Below are 17,735 nucleotides of genomic sequence, written 5' to 3'. Positions count from 1 at the left end.
GAAATGACTGCAGTCATTATGAAAAGGAAATTTGGACTTACATGCATGGACTGCTATATGAACACTGAAGCAGAAACTGGAATTACACAGTGACAAGCTAAGAAACATCAATGACTTCTAATAACTACTGGTCATAGCTAAGAGGGAGAAAGAAAAATACTTCCCTAGAGCCTTCAGAGAAAGCATGGCTCTCCCAACACTGATTTCAGATGTCCAACTGTGAGAAAATTTCTGTTGTTTTAAGCCATCCAGTTTATAGTAGTTTATTACAACTATATCTTAGAAATCCAACACACACACACACAGCTTTTGTATACACTAGCATCATGTTACACTGATAGCATCATTATATTAACATGTCTTTTAGATCATAATGAAATACATAATGTTGAGTATTTATGAAAAAAGGAAGTGTGTTTGGCTTACAGTTTTGAATCCTAACAGTTCACACAGCATAGAACCAACTCTGGTAAGAACCCCAGAACTCCAGGCAGAGTTGCTATGAAAGGAAGAAATCACATGGCCAGACAGGTAGCCAGAAAGAAGGGAGGCCAGACTTCCTCTGTTTTTAACAACTCTCTCAGATGACCTTACTAAGAGACTTTATGAGAACCCACAATGACTTAAGGACCTTCCTGAAGGCTTTACTACTTAAAGGTTCCACCTCGACACCACTTTTAAAGTTTAAAGATCAACAATCTCCCACAAGTTTGTGTATTGAATATCTAGTCCCTGATTGTCCCGTATTTGGGAGGTTCTGAGAAATTTAAGACATAGTACACCACAGATGGTCTTTGAGTGGGATAGAATTTGATCAAAAGATGCAGGAGTACTTGGAATTGGTGCAAAGGTGCCTGATTATCAATGATCATCAAAACGTCCAACAGCTGAGTGTGTCTCATGAGCCCACTGAATGAAACTTACAAATAGGTAAGTGCAAAAGCTAAAGTAGTTTACTGAGCACCAGGTGCACATGCCCTGACTCACATCAAGAACGCCCTCTCCAAAGAGGAGGAGCCTCAAGAATTGATTACTGTTAGCTGGCTCTTTGAGTTTTAAAAAGAACTTTGTTAATCCCAGCACTTAGGAGGCAGGGGATGTTGGATCTCTGAGGTCAAAGCTAGCCTGGTCTACAGAGCAAGTTCCAGAACAGCCAAGGCTACACAGAGAAACCCTGTCTGGGGGCAAAAATTAACAGCTCTGTAAAGGGAAGAAGAACTTGCAGGGAAGTAGAAATGATCTGTCCATCAGCACACTGCTGGTTGTTTCTGGTGTTTCAGGAACCATGGTGTTTTTAGCTGCACTCAGCATGTAGCTATCATCAGTGGAAGCCTTCCAGGTCAGGGCCCCATCCTGACTGCCTGGTAAGGTCTAACTGCTGGTCTTCATGGGGACTAGTTAGAAGAAATAAGTCAATGGAGAAGGGTTCAAGTGTGGCACTTTGCCTCTGTCCTCCTCTGTCTCTCTGCTCTCTGTCCACCATAAGAAGTAGATTCTCTACTATGCATTTCTGCTAACATGTTGTGCCCAAAGCACAGAAGACCAGAAACATGAACTAAACTCTGCAATTATGAGCCAAAATTCATCTTTTTTCTCTTTAAATGGAACCCTCTGGGCAAGACACACTTAAATTACATCCAATTAACCATTCATTAAAAAAATGCAACAGTTTTCAAAATCCTCGCTTTACTGTTTACCTTCTCACATTACTACTCAATCTAACCCCATCACTACCACTGAAAGAACTAAGTTAAACCTAATTTCAAATTCCCAAACTTTGGCCTGACTTTACTCCTTTCCAACACAAGTGAATCTCTGCCAAAGCATGTGACAGTCAGTGTTGTCAACCTGACAGAATCTGGAATCATCAGGGACACAGGCCTCTGAGTATGTCTGTGAGAGACTCTATTAAGTCATTAACTGAGGTGGGAACACTTTCTTACTGTGGGTAGGAGGCTGCTGGAAAGAGGGCGCTGAGCAACAGCACACATTCATCATGCTCTGCCTCTGATTCCGAAGGCACTATGACCAGCTACTCCAGACTCCTGCCACCTGAATTGCCCCACCATGATGACTACACTTTGAACTATAAACCAAAATAAACCCTTTCTCCCTTAAGTTCTTTTTTCCAGAAACAACAAGAAAACAAAAGTCAAGTTAACGTATCCTTCTCCCCTACTTCAATAATCAACACACACGGCTTTGTCCTAGCAATAGGATACAGATGAACCTAACTTTTCTTCAAAAGAATTATCTTAATTTCATCCTACACAGCAAAGAAAACTGCCCTCTGTCCTGACACAGGTTGTTGTATAGCTTTCCCTGGAAAACATAACCACTTTAAAACATTGTAGTGCTTCGCTAAACAGACATGCAAAAACTCGTGAGATATGTAAGACTCAAGAGAAATGTTTTCCTCCAGCCTCACAAAACTACGGGCAAATGTGCCCAGATGTGCATTTTTCCTCAAAATCTTTGTGCTTAACAAACATTTTAAAAGCAACGCTCGAAAGGTAAGTTGTTTTTTCTTTAACTCTGAAAGAAATGTAAGGTAAGGATTAGATTTAAATGTAAAGGAGTTAAATGTTATCTGGACTTCTGACTTCTATACGGATCTGGTTCTTATAATGAGGATTAATTTTAAAAAAATCTTCCTGGAAAAAGAAAAGAAAGAAAACTGTTTTTCAATAGTTATTATCCTAAAAAGCTAAAAAAAAATCTTTAGATAATCAAAATCAAGTTGATATTACACAATGAGGTGTTTCAGTGATAGAAAAAATCTAAGCAAAATTGTTTCATTTCTTCTCTCAAAAATTTGCACAAAGTACTTTAGTCAAAATTTTATAATGTTCTCATACACCAAATATTCAGAGGTAAATACTTCTTTGTGAGAATCTTGTTTTTGTACTTCTTCCAAATAGTACCTCAAACAAGATTTATCTTATGGTTGTCTAAGCTTGATTGTACTCACCAAATAAAAGAAACTGGTTAATTCTGAATTCTACCAATTATCATCGATCAATACTTTTATCAAATTCTGAAGACTAGAATTCACATCATCTTAAGGTACTTTTTAAAACTAGTTCTAGTTTTTAAAAGTATGTTTTCTAACATACTTGTAGAAGGCATTTTACTTAAGTTCTATAAACTTTAAATAAATTGCAAAAGAAATGTTTTGAGATTATAGAACAAATATTATTGTTACTTTTTTCTAGCTGTATATTCCAATACCAGCATTTTTATCTGTTTACAGAATAAGATCACATGTCAAATTATTTTTAAATGATCTGTTTTATCTTAAAATCAACTGGAAAGAAAATATATTAAAACTGAGTTTTAGAAACATTAAACAAGTACTTTAACTTCCACTAACCCTGAGTCAGGCAGTGATTCCAGAGGAGATGTACTGAGCACGGTACAGCTGTACAATTACAAACACATTACCACACCTATTTATATCTCCAGCCTTCCACTTACAAAAAAAAAAAGGCAGTAAGGTCCCTCTCTACATACAATGCTAAACTGTAAACCAGCTTTTACAGTTGTTTAATATTCTGTTTCCACATGCTTTTGAAAACTTGATTTCTACTTCTTGCCCTGAGCACTTTAGAGAGTCTACAAATACAAGTGCTTTAATAAGGTGCAAGGAACCAAATGACAGAGGGATAGGTAGTAATGTTTGATGTAATATATCACCTTTACAAAGCATGAAAATTCAAAATAAAGTTCAAGAAGTGCCATCATATATATGAAAACTCAAAATACATTTCAAGGAGTATGTATTTGTCCTAAATACTTATACTTTTTGGCAAATAACATCTATATTTCCACACACTAGTTTTCATCCTTTCTAGTACTAGCTTTAAGGTTGTATTCAAAAGTTACCTAAGGACCAACAAGATGGCTCAACAGGCAAAGGCTCTGTATGCCAGGCAACTGGGTTTAAGCCTATCAACCCACACAAAGATAGAAGAGAAAACCAACTCCACAAAGTTTCTTCTGCTCTACCTTCACACATTTCTATGCTCCCATAGCCCCAAAATATACCTCATACATGCATACACACACACACACACACACACACACACACACACACAATTCAAATAAAAGTAATTTAACAAGTTATGCTAGATAGGTGATTACCATGACATTCACTAAAAGAATATATCAAATCCTGAAGAAATTACTACTTCACTGTAAAAGTGCTGCTGACTCAATGCTGCATTTGTCTACTGAATAAATGATGAGTATCCTCTACTCACAATGCATGTGACCAGAAGTGTTTTGGGTTTAGATTTTTTTTTTCAGTTTTTGGAATTTTTTTCAAAAACATGAGATAGCTTGAAAATGAAATGAATCTAGGCCCTGCACTAGGTCCTTTTGGCTGGGGCAGACACCTGGCTGGTATGCTCCTTGAAGACACCTTATCCTGAACTTCCCTAGAGCAGCTGGTAAGAACCCACTCACCCCCATAACCCTACACCCCAGAATTGCAACTGGGAGCCTGGAGCACTCTGAACCCATCACTCATCCAAACCCTGCCCCTCCAGTAAATCACTCCCCTTCCGCCCCTAGCTTGGTCCTTTTGGCTGGGGCAGACACCCAGCAGTTCTGCTCCCCTGAAGACACCATATCCTGAACCATCTTAGAGCAGTGGTGGAACCACTGCACTCACAGCAGTTGAGGAACCACTGTACTCACAGCAGCAGGATTTCATGATCCAAGAAGAAGCCTGAGTCCCAGGGGCTCTTCCACCCAGGAGCTCAGGATCACAGGATCACAGAGACATCTGGACTCTGAGGCGTTCTGACACAAGCAAGATTACTGGAAAGACAAGCTCCAGTCAGAGACAGTGAGTGCAGGTAGCACTAGAGTTAACCAGATGGCGGAAGGCAAGTGCAAGAACATAAGCAACAGAAACCAAGGTTACCTGCCATCATCAGAACCCAGTTCTCCCACCATAGCAAGTCCTGGACACCACATCACATCGGAAAAGCAGGATTCAGATTTAAAATCACTTCTCATGATGATGATAGAGGACTTTAAGAGGAACATAAACAACTCCCTTAAAGAAGTACAGGAGAACACAGTAAAAAGGTAGAAGTCCTTAAAGAGGAAACACAAAAATCCCTTAAAGAATTGCAATAAAACACAACCAAACAGGTGAAGGAATTAAACAAAACCATCCAGGATCTAAAATGGAAGTAGAAACAATAAAGAAATCTCAAAGGGAGACAACCCTGGAGATAGAAAACCTAGGAAAGAGATCAGGAGTTATAGATGCAAGCATCACCAACAGAATACAAGAGTTAGAAGAGAGAATCTCATGTGCAGAAGATACCATGGAAAACATTGACACAACTGTCAAAGAAAATGCAAAATGCAAAAAGCTCCTAGCCCAAAACATGCAGGAAATCCAGGACACAGTGAGAAGATGAAACCTAAGGATAATAAGTATAGAGAAGATTCCCAACTTAAAGGGCCAGTAAACATCTTCAACAAAATTATAGAGGAAAACTTTCCTAACCTAAAGAGATGTCAATGAACATACAAGAAGCCTACAGAACTCCAAATAGACTAGACAAGAAAAGAAATTCCTCCCGTCATATAATAATCAAAATATCAAATGCACAAAACAAAATAAAAATACTAAAAGCAGTAAGGGAAATAGGTCGAGTAATATATAAAGGCAGACCTATAAGAATTATACCAGATTTCTCACCAGAGACTATAAAAGCCAGAAGATCCTGGACAGATATCATACAGACCCTAAGAGAACACAAATGCCAGCTCAGATTACTATACCCAGCAAACTCTCAATTACCATAGATGGAGAAACCAAGATTTTCCATGACAAAACCAAATTTACACAGTATCTTGCCACAAATCTAGCCCTACAAAGAATAACAGATGGAAAACTCCAACAAGGAGAGAAACTACAACCTAGAAAAAGCAAGAAAGTAATCTTTCAACAAATCCAAAAGAAGATAGTCACACAAACATAAAAATAACACCAAAAATAACAGGAAGCAACAATCACTACTCCTTAATATCTCTTAACATCAAAGGACTCAATTCCTCAATAAAAAGACGTAGACTAAACATACGTAAACAGGACCTAGGATTTTGCTGCATACAGGAGATACACTTCAGTGTCAAAGACACATACTACCTCAGAGTAAAGGACTGAAAAACAATTTTCCAAGCAAATGGTCCTAAGAAACAAGCTGGAGTAGCTATTCTAATTTTGAATAAAATCGACTTTCAACCAAAAGTAATCAAAAAAGATAAGGAAGGACACTTCATATTCATCAAAGGAAAAATCTACCAAGATGAACTCTCAATTCTGAACATCTATGCCCCAAATGCAAAGGCACCCACATTCATAAAAGAAACTTTACTAAAACTCAAAGCACACATTGCACCTCACACAATAATAGTAGGGGATTTCAACACCCCACTCTCCGCAATGGACAGATCATGGAAACAGAAACTAAACAGAGACACAGTGGAATTAACGTAAGTTATGAATCAAATGGATTTAACGGATATCTAAAGAACATTTCATCCTAAAACTAAGGAATATACCTTTTTCTCAGCATTTCATGGTACCTTCTCCAAAACAGACCATATAATTGGTCACAAAGCAGGCCTCAACAGATACAAAAATATTGAAAGAATCTCTTGCATCCTATCAGATCACCACGGACTAAGGCTGGTCTTCAATAATAACAAAAACAATGGAAAGCCCACATGCATGTGGAAACTGAACAACGCTCTACTCAATGATGACTTGCTCAAGAAAGAAATAAAGTAAAGACTTTTTAGAATTCAATGAAAATGAAGACACATCATACCAAAACTTGTGGGACACAAGGAAAGCAGTGCTAAGAGGAAAACTCATAGCTCTAAATGCCTACAAAAAGAAACTGAAGAGAGCATACACTATCAGCTTGACAGCATACCTGAAAGCTCTAGAACAAAAAGAAGCAAATATACTCAAGAGGAGTAGACAGCAGGAAATAATCAGAGTCAGGGCTGAAATCAACCAAGTAGAAACAAAAAACTATACAAAATATCAACAAAACCAGGAGCTAGTTCTTTGAGAAAATCAACAAGATAGATAAACCCTTAGCCAGATTAACCAGAGGGCACAGAGACAGTATCCAAATTAATAAAATCAGAACTGAAAAGGGAGACATAACAACAGAAACTGAGGAAATTCAAAAAATCATCAGATGCTACTACAAAAGCCTATACTCAACAACACTGGAAAATCTGGATGAAATGGACAATTTTCTAGACAGATATCAGGTACCAAAGCTAAATCAGAAGCAGATAAACCATCTAAACAGTCCCATAACCCCTAAAGAAATAGCAGCAGTCATTAAAAGTCTCCCCACCAAAAAAGCCCAGGACCAGACAGTTTTAGTGCAGAATTCTATCAGACCTTCAAGGAAGACCTAATACCAATTCTCTCTAACCTATTCCACAAAATAGAAACAGAAGGAACACTACCCAATTCGTTCTATGAAGCAACAATTACACTCATACCTAAATCACACAAAGACCCAACAAAGAAAGAGAACTTCAGACCAATCTCCCTTACGTATATCAATGCAAAAATACTCAATAAAATTCTTGCAAACCAAATCCAAGAATATATCAAAATAATCATCCATCACAATCAAGTAGGCTTTATTCCAGGAATGCAGGGATGGTTCAAATTCGGAAATCCATCAATGTAATCTACTATATAAACAAACTCAAAGGAAAAAAAAAAAAAACACATGATCATCTCACTAGATGCTGAGAAAGCATTTGACAAAATTCAACATCCCTTCATGATAAAAGTCTTGGAAAGACCAGGAATTCAAGGCCCCTACCTAAACATAGTAAAAGCAATATACAGCAAACCAGTAGCCAACATCACACTAAATGGAGAGAAACTTGAAGCAATCCCACTAAGATCAGGGACTAGACAAGGCTGCCCACTCTCCCCCTACCTATTCAATATAGTACTGCAAGTCCTAACTAGAGCAATTAGACAACAAAAAGAAGTCAAAGGGATACAAATAGGAAAGGAAAAAGTCAAAATATCACTATTTGCAGATGATATGATAGTATACTTAAGTGACCCCAAAACTTCCACCAGAGAATTCCTAAATCTGGTGGGAAAAAAACAACCTTCAGCAAAGTGGCTGGAATCAACTCAAACAAATCAGTAGCCTTCCTCTACTTGAAACAGGCTGAGAAAGAAATTAGGGAAATGATACCCTTCACAATAGTCACAAACAATATAAAATACCTTCGTGTGAATCTAGCCAAGCAATTGAAAAATATGTATGACAAGAACTTCAAGTCTCTGAAGAAAGAAATCAAAGAAGATCTCAGAAGATGAAAAGATCTCCCATGCTCATGGATTGGCAGGATTAATAGAGTAAAAATGGCCATCTTGCCAAAAGCAATCTACAGATTCAATGTAATCTCCATTAAAACCCAACTCAACTCTTCCCAGAGTTAGAAAGAGAAATCCTCAAATTCATTTGGAATAACAAAAAACCCAGGATAGCAAAAACTATTCTCAACAATAAAAGAACTTCTGGGGGAATCACTATCCCTGACCTCAAGCTGTACTACAGAGCAATAGTGATTAAAAAAAAAAAAAAAAACAACTGCATGGTATTGGTACAGAGACAGGCAGGAAGATCAATGGAATAGAACTGAAGACCCAGAAATGAACCCACACACCTATGGTCACTTGATCTTTGACAAAGGAGCTAAAACCATCCAATGGAAAAAAGACAGCATTTTCAACAAATGGTGCTGGTTCAACTGGAGGACCACATGTAGAAGAATGCAAATCGATACATTCTTATCTCCCTGTACAAAGCTCAAGTCCAAGTGGATAAAGAACCTTCACATAAAACCAGATACACTGAAACTAATAGAAGAGAAAGTGGGGAAAAGCCTTGAACACATGGGCACAGGGAAAAAGTTCTTGAACAGAACACTAATGGCTTATGCTCTAAGATCAAGAATTGACAAATGGGACCTCATAAAATTGCAAAGCTTCTGTAAGGCAAAGGACACTATCAATAGATAAAATGGCAACCAACAGATTGGCAAGAGATCTTTACCAATCCCACATCAGATAGAGGGCTAATATCCAATATATACAAAGAACTCAAGAAATTAGACTTCAGACAACCAAATAACCCTATTAAAAAATAGGGTACAGAACTAAACAAAGAAGTCTCAACTGAGGAAACTCGAATGGCTGAAGAAGCACCTAAAGAAATGTTCAACATTCTTAGTCATCAGGGAAATGCAAATCAAAACAACCCTGAGATTCCACCTCACACCAGTTAGAATGGCTAAGATCAAAAAATCAGGCAATAGTAGATGCTGGCAAGGATGTGGAGAAAGAGGAACACTCCTCCATTGTTGGTGGGATTGCAAGCTGGTCCAACCATTCTGGAAATTAGTCTGGCAGTTCCTCAGATAATTGGACATAGAATTACCTAAGGATCCAGCTATACCACTCCTAGGCATATACCCAGAAGATGCTCCAACATCTAACAAGGACATATGCTCCACTATATTCATAGCAGCCTTATTTATAATAGCCAGAAGCTGGAAAGAGCCCAGATGTCCCACAACAGAGGAATGGATACAGAAAATGTGGTACATTTACACAATGGAGTATTACTCAGCTATTAAAAACAATGAATTCGAGAAACTCTTAGGTAAATGGATGGAACTAGAAAATATCATCCTGAGTGAGGTAACCCAATCACAAAAGAACACACATGGCATCCACTCATGTGGGCCGTCTAGAGACCCATTCCACTTGTGTATCCATCCCATGTGCAGTCACCAAAGGTAGACGCTGATGTGGATGCCAGGAAGTGCATGCTGACAGGAGCCTGATATAACTGTCTCCTTAGAGGTCTGCCAGAGCCTGACATATACAGAGGTGGATGCTCACAGCTAACCATTGAACTGATCATGGGGTTCCCAATGGAGGAGTTAGAGAGAAGACTTAAGGAGCTGAAAGGGTTTGTGGCCCCATGAGGAGAGCAACAATACCAAGCAACCAGAGCTCCCAGGGTCTAAACCACCATGGCCCCAGCTATATATGTAGGGGAGGATGGCCTTGTCAGGCATAGGTGGGAGAGGAGATCCTTGGTACCATGAAGGCTGGACGCTGAGTGTGGGGGAATTCGAGGGTGGGGAGGTGGGAGTGGGGGTGGGGTGGATGGGGGCACATCCTCATAGAAGCAGGAGGAGGGGGAATGGGATAGGAGGTTCCTGGGTCAAGGTGGGGAGGTGGGGGGAAATGGTGTAAGGGGATAAAATCTGAAATGTAAATAAAATATTCAATAAAAAAAGAAATGAATCTAAATACACAATTCATTTATGTGTCATACAGACCGTTACATAGCGCAAAGGTAACTAGATTAATATCTTTAATATGTCTGTTTTTATTTGACCTATCGCATGAAGTGAGGTGTGGAATTTTTCACTTAAACTGTCATGCTGGTTTCAGATTTTCGTATGCTGAATCTCAGATTCTAATGTGAGGGATAATCAAGCTGTATTCTATGTGAAAAGAATGTCTACAGTGCTCTGACTGCACTACAGTGCTCTGACTGCACTAAGATACTTTGCCTAGCAAGATGGCTGAGTGGGCAAAGGGGCCTACTGCCAAACCTGATAACCTGAGTTCAATCCCAGGATCTACAGAGTAAAAGGAGAGCACCAGCTCTGCCTCATGGTCTCCTCTGACCCCTACACTCCTACTGTGCCACAATGGAATACACATACACATGCACATACAAACTCTCTCAAAGGAAAAAGAAACATTCTGTGATAACACAATTTAACTAATGCCATGTGTGTATAGAGTGTCTATGAAAGTTACAAAAATCATCTAAAAGTATTCAGGAATGACAACACTGTAAAGGTTCAGCGGCACTTCCAGTGCCCAGCATAACAGCAGGAATCTCCACCAAGCACCATGAGCACTCTCTGACTCAGAGCATTACATTTTCTCAAGATCTTTTTATATTTATAGCAAATAAAGAACAACTTTCTTACAAATATCCAAATAGCTTTTCAAGCTATATTTGAGACCATTAATTTCCACAAGTAGAACTATTTCATTCACTTTCATTTCAAATGTTCATTTGGAAAAATTCTAATTAACTTTTCTATACTAAATTTCTAATTTCTCTTTAACTAAAATTTTAAGATGAGGAAAAAATACTTGTAATTTATTTGACTTTTATGAACTGGAAACTTTAGGCTTGCTCTACCTATACATGCCTGATCTAACACTGTGCTCAAGAAACACTGCAGGTTCTGCTGCAGTCTACTTCTACTCTAACAACTTGTCATGGCTTCTCTTAATAAAAACACAAAATGACCGTAAGTCAAAGGTCTCTCCCTCTACCCTATGTCTATTAGGTCTTTTTCTGATTTCTTTTTAATAAAACTGAAACCCTGTAGTGTCAGACATGGTGGTACACATGCTTCTGTTCCTAACAATTAGAAGGTGGAAGCAGTAAAACCTGAGTTCAGTCTGATCTTTACAGCAAATCCCTGTCTCGAAAACAACAAAAAAGAGCTAGGCCAAGCCCTTTCCTTGCATGTATAAGCTACTAATTTCAATATCTAGAACTGGAGGGAGCATGGTACAGTTTTTAAAAGAAACGCAACCCTAGCACCCAAAACAGTGACAATTAAATCAATACAACCTCTGTTAACAACAAAAAAGTTATTTATTTTAATAAAGAATATTAAGTCATATTATTTTTTAATGCATGACTGTATAATCTTTATTATTGCCCCAAACTTAAAATAATCCAAATGTCCATTAACTAGTGAATAAACTGATTGTGGTAAATTCACAGAGTTGAATTCTACTACACAACTAAAAACCAAATACTGATACACACAGGAACATGAATAGCACACAAGTACATTATACTAAATGAAAGAAGCAGATTCCAGAAGCTGAATGCTAGATGATCCCATTTAAGCAGCACACTGTGAAGGTAAACATGTGAGCAGAAGACAGACCCACACTGCTATCGGCAGTGTACAGGGTGGGCTTAACTAAAAAGCCTGGAGAACTGTTTTCATTGAAGTGGTGAATATGTATGCCAGTCCTCTCAGAATTAATATTAATAGCAAAGATGTTGATATATGACTTAATGTTCATGTGTGGGCAAGTTTTAGAAGAGCAACTAAAACATCAGAAGTTTCTAAAGGGAGTTTATTCTCATTACCAACTATGCCACACAACAACCTAAGCTCAACATAAAAAAATGTGATCACAACTTGTTTTATCAAATTCAAAACTTGAAAATCAAAGCCATTAAAAAAGTAACATGCTATGACTTTATGAAGAACAGATTATACTCCACAGCAAGGCAGAAAATATTTCCAAACTAATGTACAATTAACTAGTTTGGACTAATGTGGCCAAATGATACTGTACTCCATTGGTATATACACATGTAGCTTCAAAAACAAAATCATCTCAACATATTCAAATGGAAACAGAAAGGGGCTATCCACAAAAATGCACTGACCTGAAATTTGCTCAGTTAATAAATAAAGATGCAAAGGACTTTTATCTTGGATTAAAACATCACCAGGGCCATAGGTGGCCTCAGCCAGAACAGCAACCTGAAACAAAAGAGAGTAAATTAGTTCACCCTCCTCATACTTCACTTAACATCGTCATGCTTCTTAGTTTTTTATTTACTTTCATGTGGGAGTCATAATAAATAAATGCCTGTATCTTGAAGCAACAATTTTACTAAAGCCAAGAAGGAATGGACTTTTATTTTACAAACTACATCCAAATTCAGTTGCACTCATTGTCTTTTTTTTTTTGGTTTTTCAAGACAGGGTTTCTCTGTGTAGCCCTGGCTGTCCTGGAACTCACTCAGTAGACCAGGCTGGTGCACTCATTGTCTTAATTTGCTTCATATTCTATCCCAAAACAATCAGCCCCCATGGATCCTTCCCAGTCACAAATATTCCCTTCCAGTCTAGACCTCAAAATCTACCAACCCAACAAGTTCTACATCGAACAACCCAACATCATTGTTTCTTCCTTCTTCTACACAAACTTCCATGCTAATTAATTTAAGCTGCTTGTTTGACACAGAACAATTTTATTATCCCAGCTGTCACCACTCAATGAGCATTCTTGAAGTATAAAAGACATTGTAAATTTTACTTTGTTGAGTGTTAAATAACTTCATACACATGTAAATACTGTATTCTTCTGTGATGTGTTCACATTAGTTGGAATTTTCTCTCTTTAGTCTTTCTATACAGAGGGTCATATGGGCTTAAGGTTTGCTCCACCACTGAGCCACAACCTGAAGAACACCTACATTTTTTTCACTTACTGTCAATTAAACTATATAAGTCAGCTTTCTCAAAACTGACTTAAGAATTCTGCATTCCATTAGTCTTTGTTAGACTATTTGCTGCCATATTCATATGTATATTTCACATATATATTGTATATAATCTTATAGGATCTCCTAATTAGGGAACCTATTTCCTACTTCTTTGCTGCTGGCTCTTCATCATCTATTACCACGTTCAACATATGGTAAGGAATCAGTATGATTCATAGACAAGTGAAATGGTTTTAATAACGATTCACATATTAGGTGCTCACTGCATATATATGTACAAGTTACTAAGTACAAAAGCCCAGTAACACCACAGTTTGTGGCAGTATCTTTCTCTCAGTTGCCCTACTATTGTGCTATGACATGTGATTTTTTTAACTGACATTAATTGTGAGAAATAGTATTGACGTTATTAACTATAATTTTTTTTCCTTCAATGACACTGAAGCCCACTAAAACCGACTTTTGGCTATTAAAACTGTACAATCAGGATCCCAATTATTTTTACTTTAATTTCCAAAAGTAAAGTTTAAGGTTCTGATGGAGAACTATAAGAACATTCAATAAATTGCCCTAAACATAAAATTCTCTTGTATGGCACACTGTTATTTACATTATCTCGTCTAGTAGATCAATTTGAAGAGGACAAACAATAACTCTGAAAAAACATAAAGGTTACAGTTTATTCATAAATATGAAATCTAAAATCTCCCTAGGTTCACTATAATTCTTTCCTAAAACTTCACCTAAAAGTTACTGCCAACTTTCCACAATAACTGGTAATTACAGTTTTCTATTCTGTCTGGCAGGCCAAGGTCCTATTCTTAGTCTATGTGATCTCAAGGTTTTATACTGTTCCCTAAATTCCTGTGGGGTGGTTATTCTTCAGGGTCACGAAGCTTCTTCATAGACATATTAAGTACAACACAATGCAGTAGCTAGAGCAATCACAGGCTCCCCTCATTTATTACCTGTTTTTTCAGGACTCAATGCTGGGTGCTAGAAATCAACCCAATTTCCCAAAGCTAGTAAAGTCATGGATCTTATAAAATAATCTACTATCACTACTTTGCTAGACCAGTAAATTTCTAACTACATTCTAAATCTTGTCTTTACCCACAGATAAGTGTGGTTATCACCCCTCATCAAAGCTCTTCTTTAGAGCAAATGGAGACCTTCACAGAAAATCACGTTGTAAAAATCACTAAAATAAGAATAATGTGAAGTGAAAAAATATGACATTAGAAACAAAACCCAAAAGAGATAAGTGAGTGACAAAAAAAGATTATGATTTGAAAAAATAAGCAAATACCATAATTGTGCAAGGAATACTCAATAGAAAACAATAATAAAAAGCAATACAAAGAAAAAATTCGACTAGACAAAATAGTATAAACTGAATAGTTTCTCTAAGAAAGAAAAGCAAAAACACGTACCTATGACCAAGGCCACAGCATAGGATCTACACTTGTTCAGAACAAATAAATATGCAAGATGTTATTCATTTAGGAGAAAACACCACACTTGATTATCATGAGCGGCATTGGAAATTGTTCTAGTTTGTTTTCTGTTGCTATGATAAACACTCTGACCAAAAGCAACATGATAAAGAAAGAAAAGGTTTCTTTCACCTTACAGAGGAAGCTGAGACTAGAAGTGAAGCAGTGGAGGAACCTTCCTTACTGGCTTGCTTCCCTGACTTGCTCAACTACCTTTCTTATACAGCCCAAGCTCACCTGCCTAAGGATTGTACTGGCTGGAGTGGGGCTGGAGAAGTTACATATTAACAAATGACAGAAAGAAACTGTCTGAAGTAAAATTGGCCATTTTTGAGGGAAAAAATTAAGGGAGCAGCAGCTGTAAACCTATCTAAAATAAAAAGCTAATTATAATTAGTACAGTCACAACTGCATCCTATAAGACTAATGGTTCTTAGGCTACTTAAGGTATCTCAAAAGTCTGACTTCAGAGAGGATTAGATGAGACTGTATCTACAGATGAAACGGATGAAACTACCCAGATTGATGGAGCAACCCATAAGAAGCTCTTACTATAATTTCTCTGCTGGAAATGTGTCAACCTAAATAGAGCATGAGGGTATACTGCTCTGGCTTAGACACAAAAGGCGGTAAATAGAGTATCAGTGCTCCCTAGCTATGGACCACCTTGTTAAGGAAGAGTCAATGAGAGAACATCTCAAAGGAGAACAGTGATGGTGACAGTATACCTCTCCATTTCCTGCTTTCCTTACAGCACTAATACTCCAGTGACTCTGGTATATCAATGGAAGTTGCATTCTTCTTGCAAAGAAAAATAGGAAAGGGAAGTGATATTCTTAGGAAAAGAAAGTACTTCATGCTAACAACAAAAGAGGGCAGAAGATACAGCAGAGTAGTTAGAGTGCAGAGAGTGCTTGCCTAGCATGAATGAGGCCAACTTCAATTTCCATCACCAAACAAACCAGGGATGGTGGTATCTAACTGCAATGCCAGTACTCAGGAGGTGAGACCAGAAGTGTAAGGTCATTCTCAAGACATACAGCAAATTTAAGGACAGATCTTGGATAGATAGACGATAGATAGATCGACAGATAGATGGATGGATAGATAGATAGATAGATAGGTAGATAGATAGATAGATAGATAGATAATAGACTAAAGTATTAAGAATAAAAAGTCTGAAAAGTCTATCCCAATGCTATTTGAACGAAAATAGCACCCAGTTGAGGGATGGGGCCTCCCACACATCTCAAAAATTTTAACCCAGAAATGTTCCTGTCCAAGGGAAAGACAGGGACCAAAAATGTAACAGAGACTGAAGGAAAGGCCATCCAGAGACTGCCCCACCTAGGGATCCATCCAATCTACAGACACCAAACCCCCAAACTATTGCTAATACCAAGAAGTGCTTGGTAAACTATTTTATACCAAGAAGAGCCTGGTATGGCTGTTCCCTGAAAGATTCTACCAGCACCTGACCAATACAGATGCAGATACTGACGACAGTCAACCATCCAACTGAGCCCAGGGACCGCAATGGAAAAGTTAGGGGAAGAACTGAAGGAGCTGAGGATTTAAAACTAGTATGTAAGGCAAAAATGTCAGGCTTGTCATTCGGCAAGCTGAACATCCTTAAATGTAAAAGTAGACAAGACATCGTTAATCCTAAAACCCACTCAGAACTAATAGTGACCTCTCTCTTTACATGAAAAATAAAATGTATAAATGGCAATTCTATCCCTCACCCAGCCCATAAAAAGTACCAAATAGTAATTTATAAACTATTCCTAACTACAGTTTAGAAATATAGGCAAGCATATGCATTGTGAATTTATGTGTTTTATATTATGAGTTCCAGGCTATGGTCATAAGAAGTTTTCTGTCTCATTTCATATGAGAGTGAGGTCACACTGTTAGTAGTATGGCACCCCTGCAGAAAGGCAGTTATTCTGCAGCAGAATCAGATTTAGAAACGACAAGAAAAATCAATGGTTCCTACCAGGGAACGTGACATTCCTCCATAGAGTGTCACTCACCTCCTAAATAATGCGAATAAAGCAGGAAAAGGTGTTTCCACGTTGACAATAGTACTTAATTCTATGTTGTTTACAAGCCAAAGACTACAGTACAAGTTAATTTAATGTGCTGGAGAAAACATATCTTTAACTTTGTCTACTTACAACTGGGGAACACAAAACTAAAAAAACAAAGCTTAAAAGCCAATTTGGTAAATTTTATTGTTTAAATTATTAACACATGGAGCTATGAATGCTACATTTATTTGGGGCAGGAAATCTATACTGTCAAATTAGTTAAGTACTGTTATATAACATCTTGATAAGGTGTTCTCACCCACCAATTACATTAATATATATTTATCCATGCATTTTTTAATATTAAATAAAATATAACTTATATTTTATTTATATTTATAGTTATTTATATTTATGATTATATTTATAATTATCTCTAGCCCATATTAAGTTCTTTATATTCAAAGTTACACAACTCATATAAGGAAGAATAAAGTATGCTATCAAAGGTAGGATGTTATTCCTTTCACTACATAGTGTGCATCTAGAAACCACCTAGGGAGAACATATCATGGGCTTGAAAAGATATTCACAGTCTAACATGTACTAGGTAAATATTTTTAAATTTTAAAAAGTTTCCAGGACTAAGACACAGCATCTAGGGACACGTGTTTGGACAACAAAAGTAGAGGTCACTGTAAAAAATTAAAACAGTGGCTACCACTGGAAACAGAAACAGTTATAACTCAGTACTGTTT

The 17,735-nt window shown here is 37.4% G+C and overlaps 1 protein-coding gene across 3 annotated transcripts in view; it reads right to left on the bottom strand.

Moving 5' to 3' along the window:
• The window catches only part of Fut8 (fucosyltransferase 8), a 224,550-nt gene that overhangs the window by 173,337 nt on the left and 33,478 nt on the right, over positions 1 to 17,735 (bottom strand). For all 3 annotated transcript variants that reach the window (XM_028789706.1, XM_028789697.1, XM_028789715.1), the window contains exon 2: positions 12,603 to 12,699. The gene's annotated coding sequence lies outside the window, so the exon portion shown is untranslated. The remainder of the gene's footprint in view (positions 1 to 12,602; positions 12,700 to 17,735) is intronic.

Source organism: Grammomys surdaster, unplaced genomic scaffold, assembly GCF_004785775.1.
Source record: "Grammomys surdaster isolate TR1022 unplaced genomic scaffold, NIH_TR_1.0 127, whole genome shotgun sequence".
Lineage (NCBI taxonomy): Eukaryota > Metazoa > Chordata > Mammalia > Rodentia > Muridae > Grammomys > Grammomys surdaster.
Note: the sequence above shows the minus strand (reverse complement) of the source record. Positions and strands in the feature narration are given on the sequence as shown.